General features: G+C 39.5%; 1 protein-coding gene across 2 annotated transcripts in view; it reads right to left on the bottom strand.

Moving 5' to 3' along the window:
- The window catches only part of MLLT3 (MLLT3 super elongation complex subunit), a 290,119-nt gene that overhangs the window by 22,169 nt on the left and 255,241 nt on the right, over positions 1-12,709 (bottom strand). The window lies entirely within an intron of this gene.

The raw sequence follows: 12,709 nt of genomic DNA, 5'->3' as shown, positions 1-12,709 counted from the left end.
CACAGCCTACAGATGCAGGGAGAAAGCATCATACACGTGTCCCACTCCTTCACCATGGACTCTCCTCATCCTCTAACACCCAGGACAAATGCCACTCCCTCCCTGGCCTGTCCAACTCACAGGTGTCTTCCTTTTCCAAACCCACTGAAAACGTGGCTCTCATCTGTTTGCTTCTGTGATATGCTGCAGTGTCGCGCGACCTGTGATGCATGTGTCTTTTCCCTCCAGCAGACTGCGGGGACTTGAAAAGGCAGGGGTGCGGGGGTCTCTCTGGTGCTTCTTGTTATCACCTCATACTTAGCATCAAGCACTGCATACAGCAGGCACTCTGTATCTGTGACTGAAGGCAGAGCATCAGGCCCTCTGTTCCACCATCTGCCACTTTCTAGAAGGCTTTGCAGTAGGTAAAAACGGGAAGAGCAAATGCATGGACAGAACAGTGCAAAGAATTTGATCATACCATCAACACAGTCGAATTTTACGGATTTAGGCCAAATTTAACATAACTTACTGTTGGTACATTTGGCTGCAAGAGTGGGCTATTTCCACCCACTTTCTAATGTGCTCACAGCCTCACCTACACACTCATGTTATCCGAGAAAAACATGAGGTCTTTCCATGTACAGGACCTATCTTCTTCCTACGTTGCTCAGTGGGCGCCCGAGTTATCAGGGCCACGTGGAAGACAAACTTAAGAGCACCAACGGAAGCCGCTCCATGAGGAGAACCTCAGTCCCGTCGATAATGCGGTTTTCTCACCACCGACTGTTTCATCTCCCTGCCCCCCACCGACTCCCAACCCCCTCCTCCCCCGGCAACACCGAGATCCAGACTCAGACACAAGGAAGCACTTTCAGGCCTTCCAAATGCACACTTCACGTCCTCGGGCTGGATGGGAAAACAGGTGTCAGCAGTTTACCACTCATCCCGCAGGAAAAGAGCCAGACAGGATCTCTAATGAGCAGCAGGCGGCCACCAACCCTTCACCGCTGCAAGAGGTACCGGAGACGTGCTGCACGATGTCCTCCACGCTGCTGTCTGTGGCCCACACACAAGAGGTGGTTCACGAGCACAAACGCCTGTGTGAGGCGCTCTTCGTGTCTGCCGAGTGGCGCGTCCACTGCCGAGCCACAAAGGTGAGCTGCCCACCACACGGGCGTTGGGCTAGCAGTCGTGTGCAATGCCCAGCTGCAAAACATTTCCCCTGGGCGCCGTGGAGCACTCCTTTTCCTCTCCAGGGCGCTCTTTTCAGCCATGAAAAGTGTCTGCAAATGGTATTGTTTTGAGAGCTCTGGAAACCATGTGGGAGCCAAAAAGGAGGTTTCCTTACGAGTGAGTGGAGGGAGCTCTAGGTCCCTCTCCTGCCGGACCAGTTCTGTTGCACTGGACTCGAAGGAGCCGTTCTGCCAGAGCTATTTGCTGAGAGTGACATTAATGGGGCAAGCAAGAGGGGATGGTGGCCATCTCTCTAACCACCCCCTGCCAAACTTGATCCATCTGCCTCAAGCATCATGCCAGGGCCAGAACCAAACCTGCAGGCAGCCTTCTTTTAGCTTCTTAACCACAAACAAGGTTAATGATTCCACAGTTACCATCAGAAAATTGACCAAGAGTAAAGAACAGAGTACAACAGGAGAAAAAGGCTTTCGTTCAATGTTTATCATTAACACCACGCCTGATCCGCAAAGGATTTAAGGGCGATAGTGCTTAATTCACTGCAAATATGAACACAGAAAGTTTACAGCAACAGAGGTGAATGGAAAAGGATACAACGTTGAATGCTGGACAGCAGATTTCAATGTCCTGGGAGCTTTTTGTAACCAGAACAGGGATTTGTGGTTTGGGAGCCAAGGGATGAGCCCTTGGGATGATCAAAGACAGTGAGTCTCCCACTTTCATGGGCATTAGAATTACCCGAAGGACTTGTTAAAACACAGACAGCTGGGTCCGACTCCAGAGTTTCTGAGTCAATAATTCTGGGATAGGGATGAGAACCTGGATTCCATAAAAGTTCCCAGGTGACGCAGCTGCTGTTCTGGGGACCAACCCGACTTCTAAGAACCGCTGATCAAGGATCCAGAGATTCATAGCCATGGATATTCATCAGAATCAGTTAGGGGGGGGATTCTATACATATGGAAATTTTGACTCAATGGGTTTGGTGTGGCGGGTCGGGGCATATTTATATTGCAAAAGCTCAACAAACAGTATTAATGAAAATTCCAAGCAGAACACCACTGATACTAGGTTAATCATTTCTTTCCTTCTAAATGCAAACGCATGTTTTGGAAAGAATCTTAAATTTATGAAAGCGGAAGAGAAAAAAAAAGCATCATGAGAAAAAATAGAAACTGATTGATGTTTCTAGAAGTAGCATCCTTGCCTTCTCATCAAAGTGTTTTGCAAGAAAAGCACCCTGAAAAAAATGCAGTTACCACTCAATAAAGACACTTAAGAAGCATGTACAAAAATCACGTCATAGTGGATGGGCCTTAAACTTACCTAACCAGACCACAGCAGAATTCGACTCGATGTTAACTGCTCAAAAAGCTATTCTGCTATTAGATGGGGCTGACACAGTCTTACAGTTTATCACATCCAACAAGCAACAACAAAAAAGCGTTGCTCACTTTGTCTGTATTTTATTTGAACATAAAATCAGATTTACTCTCCAAAAACACAAATCAAGGATGACTTTATAAATGAGGAAAGGTTGTTTTTTTTTTAAAAAAACTGTTCACCATAAAGAGAGCTAGATAAGATCTTTACAGACCCCAAGGACTGAAAAGATCATTGCTTCCTCTTGTCCCCTCCTTACATGTATATGTGCCAAAACCTAAGGGTAAGGGAACCTCAGTGAGGTTCTGATTATTTCCATTACTAATTGGATACTTGTTTTTGAAATATCGGGGCGCCTGGGTGGCGCAGTCGGTTAAGCGTCCGACTTCAGCCAGGTCACGATCTCGTGGTCCGGGAGTTCGAGCCCTGCGTCAGGCTCTGGGCTGATGGCTCAGAGCCTGGAGCCTGTTTCCGATTCTGTGTCTCCCTCTCTCTCTGCCCCTCCCCCGTTCATGCTCTGTCTCTCTCTGTCCCAAAAATAAATACAAAAATAAACGTTGAAAAAAAAAAAATGAAATATCAAAATCTGCCCCACCAAAAAAAGTTTTGGCCTCTTCCTGTTTAGGCCCAAAGGACACATGCTTAACTGACCTCCTAAGTTCTCAAACGCTAGACATGAAGCTTAAACAGTGTGTTCCACAGGGACCGAAGCCTGGGCTTAAGCACCTCAAGTTCTATGACACTCATTATCATATCAAGCATTCACTGAGTGTTAAACTTGGGAATCTCTCTCTCACCTTGCCTGCTCAAGCCTTTCCCAATATCTAATAAAAACCTGACTTTATTCGGATGAACAACAATCATCTCAATTTCTACTGCTTCAGCATTAAGGTCCTCAGAGAGCGAGGGCACTGAACCTCAGGTGGAAGGGATAATGTTAAATTGTGCAATGGAATCAAAATCCCTAGCCCACTACTGTTAGAGGGTACCTCATCAACATCTGGTTGCTACTGTTACTTACAATAGACCCCATAGTCCTCTTTTGCCTAAAACAAGATCTATCTTTACTACCAAAACAATGGGCCTACCAAGATTTGCAATGGAATCTTCAGCATTAAATGGCTATGCGAAATCATTTTATAATGGATTTTCTACGGAGGATTATTTTTGTTCAAGACGAGTAAGAAAAACCACATGTTTACAACTCGTACGAGTTAAGTGCTTCAGAAGAGAACACCTGTCAAGGCAGGTCACGCGAGAGGGCTTGTAAATCTGGCATTGTTTCTTACGCTGGGAGCAAGGCTTCCTCCTTAGGTGATCAGAAGGCAGAAGAGGCCATCTTTTCTCAGAGGCCGCTGTATTTCTGAACAGAATTTCAACTTGATCTTTAAAGCAATCAAAATAAAGAAAAAAGGGGGAGAATAATATATGCCTTTTTTTTTTCTTCAGCAGAAAGGGAGAGAATATAACTAGTTAAACAGAAATGATTTTAGATACATTGCTACTTGTTTTCCACAAAATTTCTGCCTTGCTGAGTAAAAGAAAACATAGAGCCTGCAATAAAAATGATTTTTGCACAAATATCCAGAAAGACTGTGTCAAGGGTGAGTGCTAAACAAAGAAATCACAAATGTAATACACTTTATTTATATCTCTATCAACTTTTGTGACTAGAGTACTAGGTTCTTGTCCGTTTAGTGCTTCCTTCACTAAAAATTAATAATCATCTGACACTTTTTTTCCTCAGTATATAATACCATTTAAATTTTTTTTAATGTTTATTTTTGAGAGAGAGAGAGATACAGAGAGCAAGTAGGGGAGGGGCAGAGAGAGAGAGAGAGAGGGAGACATAGAATCTGAAGCAGGCTCTAGGCTCTGAGCTGTAAGCACAGAGCCCGATGCAGGGCTCGAACCCACAAACCATAAGATCATGACCTGAGCCAAAGTTGGTTGCTTAACCGACTGAGCCACCCCGGCCCCCCCAGCATATAATATCATTTAAAAGACTATCTCATTTATGATGGATGTTAACTGAACTCACAGTGGCAATCATTTCATAATATATCCACGTATCAAATGATTACATTATACGCGTTAAACTAATACAATTTTATACGTCAACTGTATCTTGATATAACTGAAAAAAAATAAGACTACCTCATTTAGTCTCTCTTCTATAAGAAACTGAAGATAATCCAACTCAGCTTTCAAATATACACTTAATTCATTTTTAAAGAAAAATGACATATCCATTTTAAACAATTACGGGAAATGTTCATCATAGGAGTGTAGTCTCTTACCAAATTCCCATTGATAGGTAATATATTGTGATAGGTATGTCAACAAAAGGTAAGCTTGCAGGCAAGCAAAGAACTAAGTATTAAAAAGTTGTGACATAACACGGATTAACTTAATCTCACAAGAATGATGCAAGAATTATCAAAAGGGCAGACATGAGAACTTTTATTTTCATTTGATTTTACACTAATAACCGCTTCAAAATAAACATGCTAAAAGAACAAAACTTTATTATATAGAAAGATAATATATCTTTGTGTCACTCTATCGTATTATTTCCTTTGCTTGACCATTAGAAAGGCAAGTGTTACGGACTGAATGTGTTCTGCTAAAATTCATATGTTAAAGGCCTAAACCCCCACAGGATGGTATTTGGAGATGAGGCGTTTGGGAGGTAATTAGGGTAATTTGGGAGGTCATGAGGGTGGGGCTTTCATGACAGGATTAGCGCCCTTATTTAGAAGAGACACCAAGAGCTCTCCTGCCCAGCATGTGAAGAACACAGTGAGACCGAGCTGCAAGAAGAAAACCCTCACAGGGGAACCAAATCAGGCAGCACTTTGAACTTGGCCTTCCCAGCCTCGAGAACATAGGAAATCTGTTATGTAAGCCACCTACTCTGTGGTATTTTGTTACAGCAGCCCAAGCTGATTAAGACAAAAGGGCATATTTTTTATCCCCATTTTACTGATGGTGAAACCAAAGCACAGTAAGATTAAGCAGCCAGTAGGTAACAGTCAGGAGGATTAGCATCCAAGTTTTCTGACTTCTAATTCAGTTCTCTTTCCACTTACACCTTGAAAAAGCAGAATTAATTTAAAGCAGCGTTCTGAACACACTAACACCCTGTGATAACACTAGTCAGGGAACAGAGTTTTCTATGTCACTGTTGAAGCTGCACTGAATATCCTTCTGTCCATGAGGGACTTCTTGTGATCGGTACCCAAAACAAACCAGTGATAAAACCCTGCATCCCTGGGTCTGAACGTGCCTGTGTCAATTGCTTCTAACACTTGTCCAATCAACACTACAACAGATCCTGGCTACTCCCCTCACCAGTTCAGTAAGTTTTGCTTAAAACAGCAAGGAGTTTTCTCCTAGAATGGTCCTGATCCTCTTGACATTGGTACTGATCAAGAAGACTGACATCAGGCGACACGCTACGATCCTTTATTTTATTTACCTTCTAAAGTGATCTACTCTTGTTATTCAGCTCTTCTATACGATCCATACATAACCCTCGGAAAAAAAAAATAGATGTAATGTTTTAAATAATCTGCCAACAGGTCTTTCTTTGAAAACAAAGAGAAAGTGGGGAAAGGACACCTGAATAGGAAGCTACAACTTTTATTGCTTAACAGTTACTCAAGCCTGTGACCAAAGGGTTGGCAAACCCTCTCCATTTGCAGGTATTATGACAAATGAAATGAACTTGATGTTAAATTGTAGGTGTATTTAGCCTGCGGGGCCCTTACATTTTCAAAAGCTATTGTCATGCCTGTCATTTTCTGGTAAGAGAGCAAGATCCTAAGAACTGCCCTCTCTCCTGTTAGCAAACCAGAAGCCTTATTTCTGTTACATATGCCACTTACGGACAAAATCATCCTGGAAGCCCAGATAATTGGCTTTATATTGTGGTGCCTCTGTTTTGAGCATTCGCCGCCTTCTTCCTTATTATTGTCACCTTCACTGTTATTATTAAATGCTGTCATCATTTGTGCCCATCACCCCCAGTCTGAGAACACAGAATCCCATTAGGAAACGAAATGGCCTTGGGGAACAAGGGCCTATAAATCTTTCCACGAGACCCTTTTCCACACTTAGGGATGGCTATAATTTTCTTTTAGCTTCCTCTCTTTTAAACACAAGAGCCCCAACTCTTTTATCATCACCGGTTGTACTTGGAAGGCTGCTACTGACTATTGTGGCCAGAACATATGATCTTCCAAAAAATCCGGTTGTTGCAGGATGGTGTATATTCCAGATGTGTGCCCCAAATCACACACTTGTTAAGAGCTTTAGGAATGAGAAATTATCTGGAAACAGACCATTTATAGTTGCACTCCCTCTAAGCATGTTGTTATTCCGTGAGCAAAGACCATGTGCATAGAAGTTGTGCTTCACAACTGGCCATAAAATATACCACTGGGTTGTTAAGCCAGAGACTTATCTTTTAACTGCTCTCTCTCTCTCTCTCTCTCTTTCTCTCTCTCTCTCTCTCCCTCTCCCTCCTTTCTCTCTCTCTCTCTCTCTCTCTCTCTCTCTCTCTCTCTCTCTCGTGTATTTTGAGGATTAGGGTAGAGAAAGAAAAAAGTTACAAGTGACAGGGTTTAGAGCTGTAATGCCTCACAAAAGAGAAAGAAAAAAAAAAGTTTCCTCGCAGAATTGCCCCATAATTAACCACTATTGAAGGGGACCACTGAACATTAGAACACCATTGCTCATCAGTTAACAATAAGATCCTGAAACTGTTGTCAGAACAACTATTCAGTTCCTTGTGAAATAACCCACCTGTGCAGTGCAGGAGACGCCTGAAATATTGTAAAAGTATTGTTGCATTCTTTCGCCATATAAGGGCAGTGTTGAACAAAGTCCTAAAAGTATGTTATATGCGGTTGTAACTCTCAGTTTTGGATTATAAAACTTAAAATATTAAAGTAAATTAAATAGCATGAGTTCAGGGTATCAAAAAGATGTAATTAATTGAAATGAAGTAAAGCACAGATACACCTGAAGAGATCACCTGTCAAGACATTAAACTGCATTTTCTCATTAACTTTAGACCTTTTTAAAAAAAATGGCTTACTTTAAAACGGCCATAGCGCATGTGATGGACAGCTATAGAACCTTTAGAGTCTTACACAAATGTCAAGAAGTTTTATTAATTTTAATCTTTGGACATCTTAGAGAGTTTCCCCCATTAAATGTGAAGCTTAGATTTACTATCCTAGCAGCAGCATCAAGACTCCATTTTATTTGCTAAGACCTTTCCTTCCGTGGTACTTTGACTTCCAAAATAACCAAAGTCCACTGGGGAAAAAGTATTGATTTAAAACCATCCGATCATCACCAGGTCAAAATGCAACATTCTCATTATCAGTCTATGATTTATAACACAAAGATTGCTGATAGTTGCAAGCATTAAGTCTTTACACGCCCATATCTCCCTAATTAAAATAACAGTGTGTTTTCCAGGTAACACACTGAATCCCTTTCTTCTGGATCAGCACTCCAAAGTTCCATGGGGGTGGGTATGTGCATGCATATGCATATAGATGGATGTAAGATAATCCATGGGGGTAGAAGAAAATAATAGAACCCTTACTTATTTTCTTTTTAATTTTCCAGTATTTGTATGTGCCTTCTTGTACGGAATGTTAGCACAGTCACTGCTACAATTTAGAAATATACATACCTTGGGGATACAAGTTTATCGAGAGAGATGAGCTTTAACCTCAACTCTATAGATAATTATCAGCTTGAATTCTGTAAGTTACCTGCTCAAATCTTAATTATATCACATAGATTACAAATTCTGGAGTGATAGGTGCTAAATACACAAGGCAGTGTCATATCAGTTTATTTAGAGACCATCCAGATTTTTGTATTTTATATTTTACACTCAAAATTTACTTAGAGCTTAAATTTTAACTTTGAAGTTAAATAGAAATACTCTAACAAAGCTCCTTGTCAAATAAGAGGCAACGCAGACTTATTTAAAAGATTTTAAAGTGCACAAAGATCTTAAAAACTCAACACAAAATGCTTAACATGACCTCCCCGCAATTTGAGATTATCTTTACTGTGGGTCTGTCTGATAATTTTATAGTGTTTGCTGAAAATTACACACTAAGGGGAACTGAAAATTTTATAAACAGCCTAACATCTAAATATGCTATACTTACATTCACTTCTATCTAAAGTGTTAAGTACTAACACAAAGTTGATAAAAATAAAACTCTAAGAATTCCCCTCTATTTAATGAAAACAAATGAAAATAGCAAAAACACAGCCATTTAAGAGATTGTTCTCATGTGAACACATTAGGAGGTGGGGGGGGGGGGTTTGTTGTTGCTTTCTTCTTAATGCACCCCCTTAAAAACTGTGGCATTTGGGATCAACACATTCCCTATTAGTAATATTAAATTCTTGTCAAGAACAGGAGGAAAGCTACCGCTTATAAGACTCTAAAGGAACCTACACTTCCATGCACACATATAAGCCCAACAGTTGCTTTTCTTCATAAATCAATCTATTGTTGCACCTCATAATGAGAAGGCAGATTTACTGCCTTTTACCGCCTTTTCTCACCATCAGAAAGATGCCTATTTGGGTAATAGGACGTTTCTCTTCTTCAAGGGTGTTTGGGATTAGGGAGGCAGGGGCAAGAACCTTTAACATCTGCTCCCTTCAAGTGAATGACACCTCCAGTTCTCACAGCCGGGATGCTGAAAAGCAAATGCCCATAAGTTGACAAAATTCTCTAACTTGAAGAAGCACAACTCTTTAAATATACTGAAGACACAGCTCTAAAACGCACATGTGGGATTTGAAGGTTATACTGTAAAACTGTAAAATGTATCATTTTGCTTGCTAACATTGTAATTCAACTGCCATAAAATCATCATCATAGAACAATAGGAGTTTTGGAATAAAGACCTTTGACTCCATTATCGTGAATTTTCTCTAACTCCGAAAACACATCTAAAGTACAGACTGGTAAGACTTTAATCATTTGTGATCTCAATATTGTACAGTAAAAACAAGATAGTTTATAATATAGACTAACATTCTTCTGGCTTTATTTACTTATTTTTCCCTTAGGGAGAAATACTTAAGAATTGTGAACTTTAGACTTTAATTTAAAAACAAGAGAAAGGCACTCAACAGCATCTAATTCCTAACCATCTGCCTGTTAAAAATACACACACACACACACACACACACACACACACACACACACGTATGCACCCACTCACTCTAGTTAGGCTAAACATTCTCAGCAAGTAAGTAGATCTTGATGGATCTAAACAGAAGTTTCAGTAATCATAGTTCTACTTTTGGAAACACTGCCATCTTTAACAAGCATCATGATTCCTACTCGCAAATGCAATCAACCACAAATTAAAAGCAAAGAGGCACCAGCCACTACAAATAAATGAAGTGGGGCAGGTACTGGATTCAAGAAGAACCTCTATTTTTGGACAAAACTACATGATGTCTTGTGTCCGAGAATATGGCGTATTGCCTAGCGAGCTAGGCTTCTTGTTACTTTGGGCTATCTTTTGTCACTTAAGCAATGCTTTCTGACAGTTTTACAGGCTGTTATCCCAAGGACTTCAGTATTTATGGCCTTTATTCGCTTGGGCTTTCTGCTCTTATCCACTGGTTACTAATCACTAAATAGATTTTTTTTTTTTTATGGGACTGAAATTAGCTCAAAGGACGTCCTTCAACAATGGCAGCTCAGGACAGCACCGGCTAAAGGTCTTCTCCTCGGCCCTCTTCCTTGCTCTCTTCAATTTTCTCTTCCTTACAGACAAGTTAATGAGGATTCAGATTCACACTGTTCAATTAGAGCCACAGCACACATGATTTATGGCATTCTCAGAGGATGGTTTGGAACTGCTTCTGAATTGATCCTCAGAAACGCATTCAATTTCAATATCTCAAGAATGATTTAAAGACCCACACTTGTTTTTTTTAATCTTCATGAAACAAGAGCATTCCCTCCTCGTACAATCATTATTCAGGAAAAGCTCAATTCTAGAATCCTTAACCATACCCATCCAGGCATGCATGTTTCAAATACATACATTTTATTTTAAAACTTTAGCACATTTAGCTTATCATATGGCAAATTTCTTCCTATAAAGACTACTTATCACCTTTTTGTCCACTACACATAAAAGACCAAGTGCTGAAAAGCAAGAATAAAACACAGACTCTTCTTTCCACTTAATTACATTTGACTTAAACATCTCCTAAGAGATTGGTTTTTATCTTATAACAATGTGAAATGTGTAACAGGTCAAGTCCTCTTTACCAGCTGACTGCTCGAAACCTGAAAGGCAAATTAGTCTAGAAAGCGGTGTTTTCTTATCAACTAAAAACCTGAAAGAAAATTAGAAATACCGATATTATTCTCATAAACTTCCTGATGAACTAGGCAAACTGCACAATTCCCCGAGTGTGGGCCAAGCAGTGGGGGAGGGAAGTGAGGGAAGGCGAGAGGAGCTGCCTGTGAAGCAAAACTAAGGCTCTGCTCACTGCTCTAGAATAGAATTTACTAAATATGACTCTTCCTGGAATGAAAGGGAGTTATTATGATCAGCTTCTGTTTTCTCTGAAATTATGCTGGAATGAAAACATTTAAAAAGGAAATGCTATTCAAAAAAAAAAAAAAAGGTTTCTTAAGTCTTTAGATATTTCCATGCCTGGGTAAAAACCGTATGTTCTCCCCACCAGAAAAAAATAATTTTAATTTACGAGATTAGTATTTACATGAAATTACTTCACCCACTTATATAAAACATTAACTATTTGGACATCTAGAGACCCATATGGTAAATTCTCCTGGAATAGAGTTCCAGGGAAATTTATTTCTGCCAATGAATGTCCGCTCATTCTGATATCCCAACATAAAACTACATAACTCTCATACTTCTCTAGGATAAAAATGGTAGACCTTATTGCCCATGTATAAACTTTGCCCAACTCTGAATAAATCCTACGTTCTTTAAATTTTGTTACTACTTAACTTGGTTTTTGTCACATATATTGTTTTGTCATATATATTAATCTGTAAGGCAACTTCCATTCAAACAGGCAGACAGTATAACTATGAAACAAACTGACAATTAAATACATGTATTTGCGAAAGAATCTGCATAGCAAGAATTTTTTTAAAAATAAGACCATCTCTCTGGGATTATCAAAAGATACTAAGGAAACACTGTAATCTGTAATTAAGAGATAACTAATTTTTATCAAATCCTCTAGTAGTTAGATGACAAGTGTTATTTTTCAGTAAGTTAAATTTTACACTGTTTGCTTTTATATCTAAAAACGTGTGAATGGGGAAAGAAAAACATTTGGAGGTATGGCTTTTCAAAATATGATAAGCTATATAATTATGATAAAATGAAAGACCAGTATTATTCTTTTTTTTTTTTTTTTTTTTTTCTAGGTCAGGCTGCCTGCAGAAGTATTATTCTTTTCTGGATGAAAAGATTCATTTCAGATTAGTAAGATTTTTACAAATCTAATCCTTAGCTTTAAGAAAATAAAAGGAAGTCTATACTATTACAATCATGAGCAGAAGAAACTTCAATATGTGTAACTTCTAACTTCTTTAATATGGACTTGGACAATTCCCGGGTAGATAAAATACATGTACATTCTTGGAAGTCAAGGGAGAACCGTACCTTTTTTTTTTCTACCTTAAATCAGCCTGAGGGAAAGAACGCACATCAGGGTTCCATTATATGATGACGTATTAGAAAATCATACCTATTTTATAAACTTCTCTAATTTTTTAATTAGATCAATGCGTGCTATATGCAAATTAGTGACCTAAAATCAGGAAGGTTTTCCTGAATTCTTCTATAAAGAGAAACCCCCTGTGTCTTCCGTTCATCTCCTCATGCTTACCCCCTTCTTTCATTACCTTGTAGAACATCGTAGAAGCTGTCTTTCCTATGAAGTTGCTGCTCACCGTAAATAAACTTTACATACAGCTGGCCTTTAAAAATCAGAAATACAGCAAGCAAAGAAATCATCCTCACCTCTTTTAAAAGAAAACAGAGTAGCCCTCAGGAAAACAGAAGTGCCCCAAAGTGCAAGGAGTTGA

This window comes from Prionailurus viverrinus, chromosome D4 (assembly GCF_022837055.1).
Source record: "Prionailurus viverrinus isolate Anna chromosome D4, UM_Priviv_1.0, whole genome shotgun sequence".
Lineage (NCBI taxonomy): Eukaryota > Metazoa > Chordata > Mammalia > Carnivora > Felidae > Prionailurus > Prionailurus viverrinus.
Note: the sequence above shows the minus strand (reverse complement) of the source record. Positions and strands in the feature narration are given on the sequence as shown.